We start from the raw sequence: 12,771 nt of genomic DNA, 5'->3' as shown, positions 1-12,771 counted from the left end.
GATATAAAGAGAGAGGGGGTCACAGATAAATGTAGCGTAATGGCTCAAAGCTGAAGATTAGCCATGTATCCTGTCTGGGGGATAATGCTTCAAGGCAGCTCTTGCAAAAGGTGTTATCTGCTGCTCAAGAAAGACCAGACACACACACCTCTCTCTCTCACACACACACACACATGCAGGCGCGCTCGCATTAAATAATAACCGCTTCTTCTTTCCGGGCTCTTTTTTCTCTGCTCTTCTTTTAACAGCGTTTTGCATTTTGTCACAGCGCGTTAGAGTCAAACGCAGCGGCGTTGGGGGCCGTAATGAATCCGCCGCGCCGGCGTGCACGGGCGGCGCTGCCGCCGAACATTACCAGCCCGCCGCCCGCGTCCTAGGACACATTACCTTTGCTTATTTGGTGTCTAAATGATAATGAGAATCCACGCCATAACCTGTATCATTTGAATTTAAACATGCATTTTTTTAAAAAAAAAAACAGGAAGCTGCGCGCACGTTTGTCGGGAGAGCGATAGCAGCACTTAAAGGCCTTTTAGAGAGCCTTCTTCACAGATCAATCGGGTGGCTTCCGAGTCCATTAAAGAGGCGCTGGAATCAAACAGCCGCCACCCCGCGCGTGGGTGAAAGGGAAAAATGCAGTTGTTGTCCTAATTATGCGCTGGGGTAATGCATTATTTACTGATCCCACATACATCTGCGGCGCTGCCGCGTGTGAATAAAATAATTTATGACGGGCTCCTTCTCCGCCTCTCCTCCCTTTACCCCTGCCTGCCTTTGGCCCCGCCCACTCTTTAAATCAAACCTCGATAAAAATGTGCCAGCCTGTTTCATTTTGCATGAGGCGCCCCTGGAAAACATGCAGGGTGGCAAGATCTGTTATGGAAAGGCTCTTCAAAGGGTGCAGGGTCAGAACCACAAAACAGCGGCGGCGGCGGCGGCGCCCTGTAACTCCATCAGTGGAGCCCGAAACAGCAGCGGGGATTAACCAGCTGACAACACACGACTGGGATCACGCTCTCTTTGATGCATCCAGATGTGCGTCAGGATGGACGCGGAGCAAAGGTCCAGAGGTTCGGTGTGATTCCTGAAGATAAATCCATCCTCAGTGGTTGAGTCCTCACGCCACATGACCTCCCAGCAGCCTTTGCTCCAACTCTACCAGCTCAGCTTGGTTCAGAAACCATGCTTTGATGCTTTGATTCGCCATGGAATTGTTAATTAGCAGCTGAAATGACTGTCGCCAGTGTTAGTAACAATCAGCAAAATGCATCAGAGAACGCCGCCGCCGCCGCCGCCGCCGCCGCCGCCGCCGCCGCTCTCTTTAAAGGTCAGCGGCCGTTGCGGAGCCTCGCGGGTCAGGATGTCACGTCCGTCGGCCCGATCCAGTTTAAAGTCCCTCTTTTAAAGCTGCACATGAGCTGAACCTGTTTCAGCTGCTGGCTCCACCGTCTGTCGTGTGCTTCATCGTGTGTGTGTGTGTTCCCTGCGCACACACACACACACACACACACACACACACACAGACTCTATCCGTTCACCACCTTTGGCTAACGACAGATGCAATAAAACATTTGTAAAGGATGGAATCATCCATCATTTTGTGCAGGGCACAAAGAAGCAGGCTAGCTTAAAAGCATAAACAAAAGGTCCCTTCCACACCGGGAGAGACCGAGAGAGGAGACAGAGATAACGAAATTTATATCATATTACACACTGAAATGTGACCTTGTAATGACATCAGTGAAATTCAATCAAGTCCTTGACTCAGTATTACTTAAGGTAAACCAGCAGCCCTCCTAATGTGGAATGAGAGCATTTAATGCAGCCTTGTTGGTGGATTTCTCCCGTTTAAAGTGAAAAAGAGAAGTTTTTTGTGGCAGAAAGATCAGCTGGGGATGCAGTCCGGGGTGGGACACACACACACACCACACACACACACACATGCGTGGGGGTCCAGTGCTCACGTGGGGGTCAGGCCGGTCCTTCCCCAAAGGAAACTGTGGGAAATATTTGCTCTAATTCCCGATGAGAAAGGCAACACATCCGAGACGCGGCATTTATGTCTTTATTTATGTGTTTTTATTCCCTATTTATAGCAGGAGCCACACATTATTTTTCATGGTGGAACCCTATGTTTTTAATGAAAAAAAGAAATGATCCATGATGTCTTGATTACTCATTAGCCAAGCTCCATAAAATTGAAACAACTCCAAAGATGCTGCACGCCTTTAAAGAAGCCGTGGTCTAATCTTCCCTTTGTCAACCGGAGTAAGTAACAGTAAATGCAGCATTAGCATCAGAAAGAGACGAGAAGGATGGCGATAACGAGGCGTTAGCCGCTGGAAGTAGCGTCCACCAACAGCTAGCTTCTTTAAAGTGACAATTAGTGACTCAACTAATGGCGCGTTTACGTGAAAACTCACAAGATTCGCTGACAAATTGGGAATTTCTTTAGTGCTTTTCCACAAGTATTAAAAGAGAAAAGTATGGTGTGAATATCCTGTAACTCTGTGCAAGTTTTGGCCCGTTTAGCACGACCTCCCCGACTCATTATCGGAAACGCCGCGCCACGCAGAAGCTAATTCTCAGCAGAAGCCGCCGATACACAACGTGCCGTCGCACTGTTGCATCTCCCGGGACGAGGAGGAGGAATCGGGGGGGGGAAACCGGAGGTGTGTGACAGTTTTGCTGTGATCAAAGCTCCTACAGCTGCAGGAGATACGAATTAACAGCCATTTAATGACGCCGGCACGTTTGCGTTGGGTTGCGGTTGTTGCTCAGGCTCGTCCGTCCAACTCGGAGCTTTTCTTTCTCCCCCCCCCCAACTCACGCGTGCGTGTGATGGAAGGCGTGCAGGTGCAGGTTTGCCTGTTGAATCCCATCATCCGCATCAACAAAGGAATATCGAGACGGTTGGCAGATAGAAATGAATATTCCTCACCTGTCTGCCGGTGTTGACTCCGCTTGTTTGGATTTCACAGTGGGGGGGGGGAATAAAGGCGTATATTTACTTTTAATTGAAAGGAAATTAAAGATGCATCCACATCCGCATGTGACAAAAGCCGATCACAAGGCTCGAGAGGGATGATAGCTTTTGTTTAAGATGGATTTCATAAAGAAACCCCCCCGCTGATAATGATGGAAAAAAACAAAAAAAAAAAAAATTGGACATTTCTCCAAATACAATTACCTCGACATCACCTGATTCAATCAGGTGCATTTGCATTCTGTTTGCGTGCAGTGTTCCGTGAACCGGTAAACAAGGCGGGCAGAATAAATCTGATGTGGTTTCATGTTCAGAGTCGCGCTGATGTTCGCCCCCTTTTATTCCAAGAATTGGAATTTTCTAAACCGACATACGAGGGAGGGAGCTCCAGCTCCACCAGGCCGGCTCTGGGTTAGGGTTAGGGTTAGCTTAAAGGCTAAAGAGTCGGACAGAAATGTCGCCTGACACCGAGGTCTTGTTCACCTCTAATCCCTGACCTCCTTCCTCCCTCCTGAAACACCGACTCCCCCTCGTTCCCTCTCCTGACTCCCTGCTTCTGTCCTTCCGTCATCCATAAAGTAGCTTTTCATAACCAGAGACCGGTGGGTTTGAGGTCCTCGTTTTAGGGCTAGGGCTCGTCTACTCCCGCGTTAGCGTGTGAATTAGCGAGTCCTGGAGTAACAGGCAGCATCTACGAGATTCTCTCCGGCTTCCGTGGATTTATCGGAAACGTCTGGGCAAAAACAACGGAATGAATTGCGATTTCAACAAAACAAGCACGGCCCGTCCTCTAATTAGCTCTGAGCTTCACCTCCTCCCACTCGTGGCCTCCGCGCCACTCGTCTTGATCAGGAACACAAAAGTGGGGTCAAAGTCCAGCGCCATCATGAAACACTATCACTTCCCTTCTTCCATTAATACAGACCATAATGATGATGTCCCTGCTCCTGAGATCACCGCGCCGACTGATGTACGACCTAATACCAACAATTAGATGAGAGCTCCGCTGCCCTGCCGGTTGTACGTCTTCTGCTTCTGTGCGTTATCTGTGCAGGAACTTGAGCTGGGGCGGCTGATAGCTAGCGTGCTAGCGTGTTGGCGTAGACGCGCATTAAACGTGTCAGGAGGCGCGTAAAGGAAAGTTAGAGATTAAAGGGAGAGTTGCGGCAGGTGAAGACGGAAACACGCGGCCCAACAACAAATGCTTGATAGCGGCGTACAATCACTTAAACGGCGGAGGTTTGGTATTCCCTGATGAGTTTTAGCGGCTTATAGTCAACATAATACGACTGCTTCCTTTCAAAATCAAATCCCCAGGCAACAAGAAATAATAGGCCTACAGTGTGTAGCCTTAAGCTTCAGAGCGGCGCGGAACAGAGCGCCAGCCTCCGTCTTCAAGGGGCAGACCAACTGCTAACTGTCATGTAATTGCTCAACGCGCCTGCGGGAACAAGGACTTTTTAAAAGTAGAAAACCAAGCGTTCCTCTCAATACTTTCTTCTCGTTTAATTGCCGTCTTCTCCTCCACGCCACCAATTCTTCCTCAAACACGCCGACGTCGACCACCGGGCTGCCCTCCGCTCACTCTACACCTGCATGATACGGCCTCTGTTAGCATGGGTGGCTATTAGCACACAGTGAATGAAACCATCCCATAATTTATGAGCGTCTAAAGGCCACCGACTCCACGCTGATGGGGAGGCAGATGTTCCTGCAGCCACGCGGCGTCTCTTTGGATCCTGCGGCCGTTTAAAAACTCCACATTGAGTGGGCTTCAAGAGGCCCCGACGCAACACGTGCACGCGGACGTGCACGCGGACGACTCCGGCGGCGCGAGTGTTGCGAAGGTAAAAGACCACACGCACCCTTCAGCCTGGTCCTGGAGTACCGGCGCCACGTCCTCCTCGACGCGCCGTCCCTTAACCAACATTAAAGACCACGGTGGCCTCAGCCTTTCATCCTAAACCGACCGTCCGGCTTTGATCTAGCAGCAGAGGGTCTTTGTTGTCTTCAGATCTTCCAGCAGAGTGTGATGGCAGCAGCTTTAACTGAAGGGCTCCTTAATAACAGATGGCTGCTACAAGGCTTAACTAAAGCGACGTCTTCCATCGTGTTCAGCCCTCGCTCGCTCGTGCACGAGCCGCCGCACTTGTTTCTGATGCCGGCGAATTGGATTTGAAGTTTCAGGGACCAGAGTCGGGCGTAATCCCGCATTAATCCGTGTCCTCCACTCGTGGAGAATATGGAGACACGAACGGCGATCAAGTGCGCCCTCGGTTCCTCCTGCTCCGAGAGGACGGGGTTCCATTAAGGCGTTCAGGTGCCCCCCGCCCCCCCCCACCTTTTTAAACACTTTATTTATTTAGTGCAAAATAGAAACGAGAGTGTAGCAGTACATAAAAGCAATCAGTGTGTGTGATTTAACAAGAAGCTGAGCCTATTAAATGAATCCCAGCGACGTATTGAAGGAGCGATCCACAGCACATCAGCAGTTTCCCCACCGTCCCCCAGACAGCTGAGACACCGCGCCCCCCCCCAGCCCCCCCCCCCAAATGGCACTTCTGCCGGAGAGAAGCGAGGAGTGGGAATAACGTACAGTTAGTTATTTATGTACAACACCTCCAATGGAAAAACAATTAAATGAGATTGATGGAGAGATGAAGATGTGAGTGTGTGTGGGGGGGGGGGCTGCTGGAGGGTAGCTGGATCTGACTGTCTATGCGTGTTTGCGTGCCTCCTGGAGGCACAAATGTCAGCTTTGAGCAGTTTGTGGACTCCCCACTAAGCTCTTGGCCCGGCCCGCTGCAGACTGCCTCTATCTTCTGGACTCTTGGCACGCCGCGTGGAGGCGGCGGCCATCAATGTGTCATTCAAATGCCACGGCTTCACAGACACCGCGTACTTCTGCGCTGGCGGATATCAGGGTTCATATTCCGCAGTCGTGCGGCACAAACGGCCTCCTCGCGCTCGCCGGAGAAGGAGAAACGCACCGGGATTCTGTTCCCGAACGCCACACCAGACGCTCGCAGGTTCCGACGCCGTCTTTGGGCCTCGGAAAAGGTGGAATTTGGGAATTTGTTTGACGAAAGTGTGAATTATGAGCAGAGCTGATCTATTTTTTAATTAAAGCTGGTGCGTGTTGAGCTCCATTTTGTTCAACGTGGACTCCGGAAGCCAAGAAGGAGGGAAAAAACAAAAGATTTTCCCAAAGTCGGAGCGTTTCAAGGTGCAATAACGGCGGCGGCGCCTTAACGACGCGGTGCCAAACGTTTCAGATGTCTGATGGGGCGCCGCGTTAATTCACGTGTTTCAAAAGGGAGCCTCACTTCCAACAAAGTAACAAAAACCTTCTATTTTTGCGCCTGTTTGTTTTCACCTCTTTTCATTCAGGCATTAACTATTGAAGACAACTGCCAGCAAAAGTGATGATGCCAAAAGAAACGAGGGGATAAATAAAAGACGCAGCTAAAAAGTGCTGCTACTATAAAATGCAGGTATTGTTTAAAGATAAAGAAAAAGAAGCAAAAGTGCGGCGCCGACGGCGACGGGAGGAGCGACAACGGCGCCGCTAAACAGCGCTGGCATCAGATGACAGACAGCAAGTGGGAAATAAAAAAATCAACACACTTTGTTGCTGCTACTTAAAAATATCCTGTCCCATTTTAAATCCTGACACACTCCGCGATCGGGCTTGTGTGCGGATGAAGGTTGGGAGATAGCGAGGGCCCGGCTTTTCAAAGGGCTCCGGAGCCGGAATGTTTTCCCCATAGCTGCCGCTACCATTGCAGCGAGGCTCCCCGGGCCCCAGCGGAGCCGCTGCCCGTGCACTGCCAACACTCGCCCAAGAAAAAAACCACCCCGCGCGGAATAAGCTAATCCCTTTCAAAAGGGTCGCGGCCGGCACGGACATGACTTTGCAGCGAAAGAGCAATGTGTTGGGGGGGGGGGGGGGGGGGGGGGGGGGGGGGGAGGAGGAGGAGGATTCCAAACACTTGCCCCTCTGCACTTTTCTCTTTGATCCAATAATCAGCTTCTCGTCCAAGCGGTCATCAGATAGAACACAGGCAAGATCACATCGGGAGCAAATGTGTGTCTCTATTATGCTGCCAGAAAAGGACCCACAAGCCTGACAGTAGCAGCAGAGAAGAGCAAAATGTAGCATAACGGGAAGGGGGGGGGGGGGTTGTTGTTGATCAGGGAAGAGCGGCAAAACCAAAACTCATTATCCCAAATCCCAAAAACATTTTGCACAAACAGGAACGCTGGCGCCCGCCGACTCCGTGCGCCACTTTTTGTTTGCACGCTCCGTCTCTGTCGTTTCCCCTCACTTATTCATGAGACTTTACAAGTTCCTTGACGTAGACGCGGAGCGTCGCGGTTTATGTCTAATTTAGTAAATATCCTTTCGCCAGTCGGGCCTGTCAGACGCTGTCTCGCTCCCGTCTCCACGCGCTTCCCTGCTAACTGAAATAAAGGAACAAACTAGCAGATTTGCTCTGATACCAGCCCTTTTGTTCGGGAGGGAAAGTTTGACTTCAGAGATGAAGCTAGCAGGAACGAGCTAGGAACACGTTGAGGCCTTTTAGCGTCATTAAAGGGCAGGAGGAGAGCTTCCTTCTCGCTAACGATCCCGGCGCGGCGACGGTGGGCTCCCGACAGGAAGAGGAGGAGGACGGGAACGAGCAGGAACGAGAGGCTGAAAGATAGAACATGTTTTCAATGGTTTATGGAAAAACAATCCGACACAAAGCAATATTCATCTCCCATGAATCAAATATTCTTTTTGGAATGGCATTAGAGCCCATCTATTATATCTCCCCTTGTGTTCCCATCTGCCCTTTTCAGGATCTAAATTATGTGCATTAGTACGTAAATGGGCTAATGCCTGTCTGTATTTAGCTGGCTACATGCCGTGAATATATTCTCTGCTTCAAGAAGTAATTGGTAATTACAGTGGTCATTTAGGCAATCACTGTCTCTTCCAGATTCATGTCATTCTTAAAAATAACTGGCTCTTAACCTTTGACAGAATTCCACAGAAACTGTTCATCATCACCCCTGCTTTGATTCATTTTTACACACACACACACACACACACACACACACAGGAGCACATTATAGCCAACAGCATGCTCCTAAAGACAGACACACACCTGCCGTGCCCGTGCGCTCTCACGGATCATGGCTCCGCCCACTTCTGAGTTCAACACCAACATGTTTCACGTTCGCCATCCTTCCACCTCTCCCTGGTACCAGCTCTCTCTCTCTTTGCATCCCATCCTTCTGTGGTGGGAGTTTAGGGAACGTGCGCTGGATGTGACGGAGCTTCATTTGGTTATTTTTAGAATGAAGGTCCATATCTGCTTATTGCGACACCACAGTTCGCCCTGGGTGTAGCAGCAGGTCGTAATAAGCAGGTAGTTTACAGTCTGCTTCATAATCTGATTTCCTGTCTTTCCTATATTAGAACCATTTACCTCACTATTTAGGCCGATTAAAGTATTTTTTTACATTATTCTTTAACGAATGAAAATGAATCCAGGTTTATTTACTTACAGAAAAGTAAAGATTATTTGACCGTTACCTGTAACACAGGTGATGACGGCGACGGCGAGCAGGTGTGGGGGACCGACCCAGTGGGAGGTGGCTCTGGGCCGGCTCCAGCACTTCGACTGTGTCTCCTCAGCAACGGCGGCCTGATCTCCACCTGTCGGGGCTGTTGAGGGTGGAGCGGCCTGAAAAGCCCTGGCAGGTGATCCTGGATCCGCCCAGGTGGTCCAAGTCCAGCTGGAAGCACCGATCGTTGCTTGGACAGCAGAAGAAGGACACATCGCCTTCCCTTTGGAGGGAAAGGTTTTGCAGACCTCACACCTGTTGACCTACGAGGTTGGTTGATGTTGAAGATCGCAATTGAATGCCGGTTTGGATGCTGCACCCACGCTGATGATACCACAGAGGAAGTCCTGATCGCCCCGGCCACGTATGCTGCAGACCTTGACACCTACACCGAAGACAGAATATCTCCAACCGCATGTGCCCAGCACCCTGACGTCGGCTCTGGTGGAGGCAGGACATCACCAGAGGAAGCATGAAGAAGGCTTCGGGTGCAGGGTCCCTGGCCACATCACCCACACCTGCCCTGCTCCTGCACCAAGGAACCAGCCAGGGACACAGACACAGAACTGTTTCTACCTCCAAACCCTTTGCATCAAGAGTTGGATGCCTGAGCCATGTCCTTGGACTATATGTGGTTTGTGTAGCCTGGCTGGGTCGGGTCCACTGTCTCTCCAGTCTGCCCAAGGATCCTGCCAGGCGCCACCCACCCACCCAAACACAGCATTACCCTTGGGGCCAGGGGCTGTGGCAGTTTAGATGATGCCGTTTAGCCTGTGCAACGCCCCAACTACGACTACCAGTTCACAGAGGGGGGCCTGTCCAGCAGCTCTGGCGTGGTGAACCAAGACGATCCAAGGGGACATCACCATCCCAGCCAAGGTGGTTGCAGTCCGAGAGGTTGAGTTTCGCAGCTCTCTGGGCCAAACATCGTTTTACCGGAGGTTCATCAAGGACCTCGCCCCCATCCCAGGCCCCCTGCACCCGCTGACCCCGAAAGCTGGGTCAGAAAGACCAAGAGAGGACCGATTCCATCAACACAGCCACCAGTAATGAGGGAGGATATCGTTCTGTCAGTGGCCAGGCAGTTGGTGATTTAGGTGCATCTAAAATGAATATTTTCAGAGATTAAATGTTCTGGCCATAATTTTAGGCACCGTTTTAGTGGGGGAAAACTTTAAATAGGGGTTTGGTAGGAATGCCAGTTTGAGCTTATTAGGAATCTTCTGGAAGTCAGTGTCCAAGGGATGAGTTTGACTGACAGATGACTTGAGTTTTAGTTGAGTAGAAACGGGAGTGGAAGACCATCTTGGCCAGGTTTTAACTGGAAACTCTCTGGTCAAAGTGGGACACACCTCCTTCGGTGATGGAGAACGTCTGCACCTGGACAGGTAATGACCAACCGGACATTGTGTTGGTGGACAGGCCTGTAGAGACAGGTGTGGCAGTCATGAATGATAGAACACAGGAAGCTGGAGTAAAAACCAGAGAGGATGTGGGAAGTGGCGGCTTCAGTGATCCCCATGGTCATCGGAGTACAGGTAGCTCAAGCTGGAGGAGTGACTCCAGCAGGTCCCACAAACATCTGTGAGACCGAAGGGTCCTTCTTCTTCTTGAGATGAATGGAGGCGGGGGTGCATAAGACATTTGTGAGTCAGGAGATGTTTTATGGTTCAGGAAAGGGGGGAAGGACAGGAAGCAGAGCTGGAGGTGGCATAGATGTTGAGGTTCTCCCGACAGAGAGGATCAGGAAGGAGTACATGTGAGATGATTTGTAGGTGAATTCGTAGAGGCCAAAGTGAGATGGTTTGGGCGTGAAGAAGCATGCTGGGGCTGGAGCTGCCAGGCTGGAAACCACAGAAGGAAGAAAAAAGGAGCGATGATCCCTCTGGTGTCGCTGAGAAGATCCCAAAGTAGAAGACGTTTGGAGAAAGTGAAGCACCGCTCATCACCTGCCCAATATCATCCCGACAGTGAGACTTGGGCCCAGAGAAAGCTGGATGGGGCAGGATGAAGAGAAGCTGATCCGAAACTCTCAGGACCTCAGATTGGGACAAAGGTTCTCCTTGGAAAGGACAATGGGGAAACACGGCCGGAGCCCAGATAACAACCAAACCCAGGACAAGAACAGCTCAAACCCCACAGGATTTCTAGCTAAAGGTGCTTCAACTATTGAGTAAAAGGTCTAAACATTTACGTTGGTGCTTTAGTATTTATTCAAACGCAAGTTTCCCCTTTGAAATACTTAAAAACAAAGATTTGGTTTCCATGTTCTCATTCTATGAGACCAACCACGGAAACACAATCCCATATTTTAGCAGCTTCTAAAATAGAAACTCACTTCCAGGAAGTTCAAGCTGCCTTTATTAATTATGGTTAAATCAAAGCTGTGTGTAACTCTGCCCTGTATCATGCAAACTCTAGTGTCTCATTAATATTACAGATGATTGTTTGACTTCATTTATTTCGGTTTTCCATCTGAGTGGGGCCAAACGATGAAGCAGGGAGAAATTATACAATATGTAAATTATTTTTAGGGTTCAGTGTGCGAATAAACTACTTTTGAAAAACTCTGCTTTAACTTTCTTTCATGTCTTCTCTGGGCTTCGTTGTGTTGCTGGTTCGGGGATTCATTCAAACTTTTACGTTAAAAACCCCAGCATCTTCCAACAAGCAGGAATCGCTCCGGCCAACGGGGATGGGGGACCGGGATAGGAGTCAGAGGGCTCTGGTTGGAGGTGCCTTTGAGCAAGGCACCCCAAAGAGCTTCCTCCCTCGGACGCCTCTCCCTCATTTACAGGCAGAATTTGCATGTGGACCTTGTGTGTTTGCGTGGATTAATAAAGTGTTTCTTGTTTTTCTGTTGATATAATGAGCTCTTCTTTCATTCTTCTTCATTAGGTTTTATTGCTGCGGTCTTGGTCAGGTGTCAGGGATGACGGAAGGCTGCTGCTCTTGACAATAGCCCAAGACAGAGACTAAAGTCTTTTTCCGAGCAGATAATGCTCTTCAACACGCAGCTCCCCCGCTCACGTGCTGTCGGAAATTAGGGAATTTTACGTTGGGAAACCATCGGTTGTCACCGAACGGTTGTAAACACAAGCCTGGTTGGTGGACGTCCCAGAGGTGGTGTTTTCATCCTCCCTCCTGTCCTCCACGTTGCCACTCCAACCAGCCTCCGTTGTCGGAACGCTCAGGTTTTCCCACCGGACTCACCAGCGCCCCCACCAGGTCAGGCATGATCGGAACATCTGGGTTTTGAGTCTCCTCTTCGCTCCAGGCCGATCTGAGCGATTTTTACAGTAATTCTAGTTGCCAATAAAGAGGTTTTAAGATGCTTTTGGTTTAGGGAGTTTGTTCCTTGCGTGGATGTGGCGTTTGGCCCCCTGGTCCCGTGTCACAGCCCTGAAGAGTGCAGTTGTCTGATGATCGGAGAGACGTTTCAGCAGAAACGTTGATGCACATCAACATTAAACAACGCTTGTCTCTAAACGGCGTAATCACCATCAGGCCGCAGGGAGAAGAAGCTGAGGGTGGATGTTCCCTGATGTTAAACATGTTTGTTTTCAGGTGCGACGCCGTCTCGTCCCGACGCTCCAGCAAAGACAGGAAGTGTGTGTGAGACGGGCAGCGTTCGCTCCCCACTTGGAAATTCAATATCTTTGCGTGGAAGGTGGAGATAGCTACTTACTCGACTGACCCTGAATCCCCTTTAGAGGGGAAGGGGGGGGGGGGAATAATCTCTAACGGATATAATTTTAGAGGAAAAATGAGTCAAAGAGGCAGAGAGAGGATATAAAAGCAGATTATATTTAAGCAGTAATCAGGACAGTGTAGAGCTTGAGAGATTTTAATATGTTTAAATGTTCTTAATTGGGCTCAGAGTGGAGTGGGGGCCCCTGAAAGCATCCACCCAAAACAGCGCTCTAAAGGTAAAAGTAGATTGGCTTTTATTGTATTGTAATGAGAAGTGGGAAATTGGATGTTAATTCCGTCCCTGGAGGGAGCGAGCGCTGCTTGTGCTCGGCGCGAGGTGTAGCTGTATCGGGGTCGCGCCTCCGAAGTGGTGTTGCATCTCGCCCGCTTCCTTAAGGTGAGGGGAGGGCTGGTAAAAGCTTGGAGATGCATGTGCCAGACAACGCGCGCCAGCATTTGAGCGTGCGCTGGCACAT

Source organism: Takifugu flavidus, chromosome 2, assembly GCF_003711565.1.
Source record: "Takifugu flavidus isolate HTHZ2018 chromosome 2, ASM371156v2, whole genome shotgun sequence".
Taxonomy (NCBI): Eukaryota; Metazoa; Chordata; class Actinopteri; order Tetraodontiformes; family Tetraodontidae; genus Takifugu; species Takifugu flavidus.
This window is presented reverse-complemented; position numbering follows the sequence as displayed.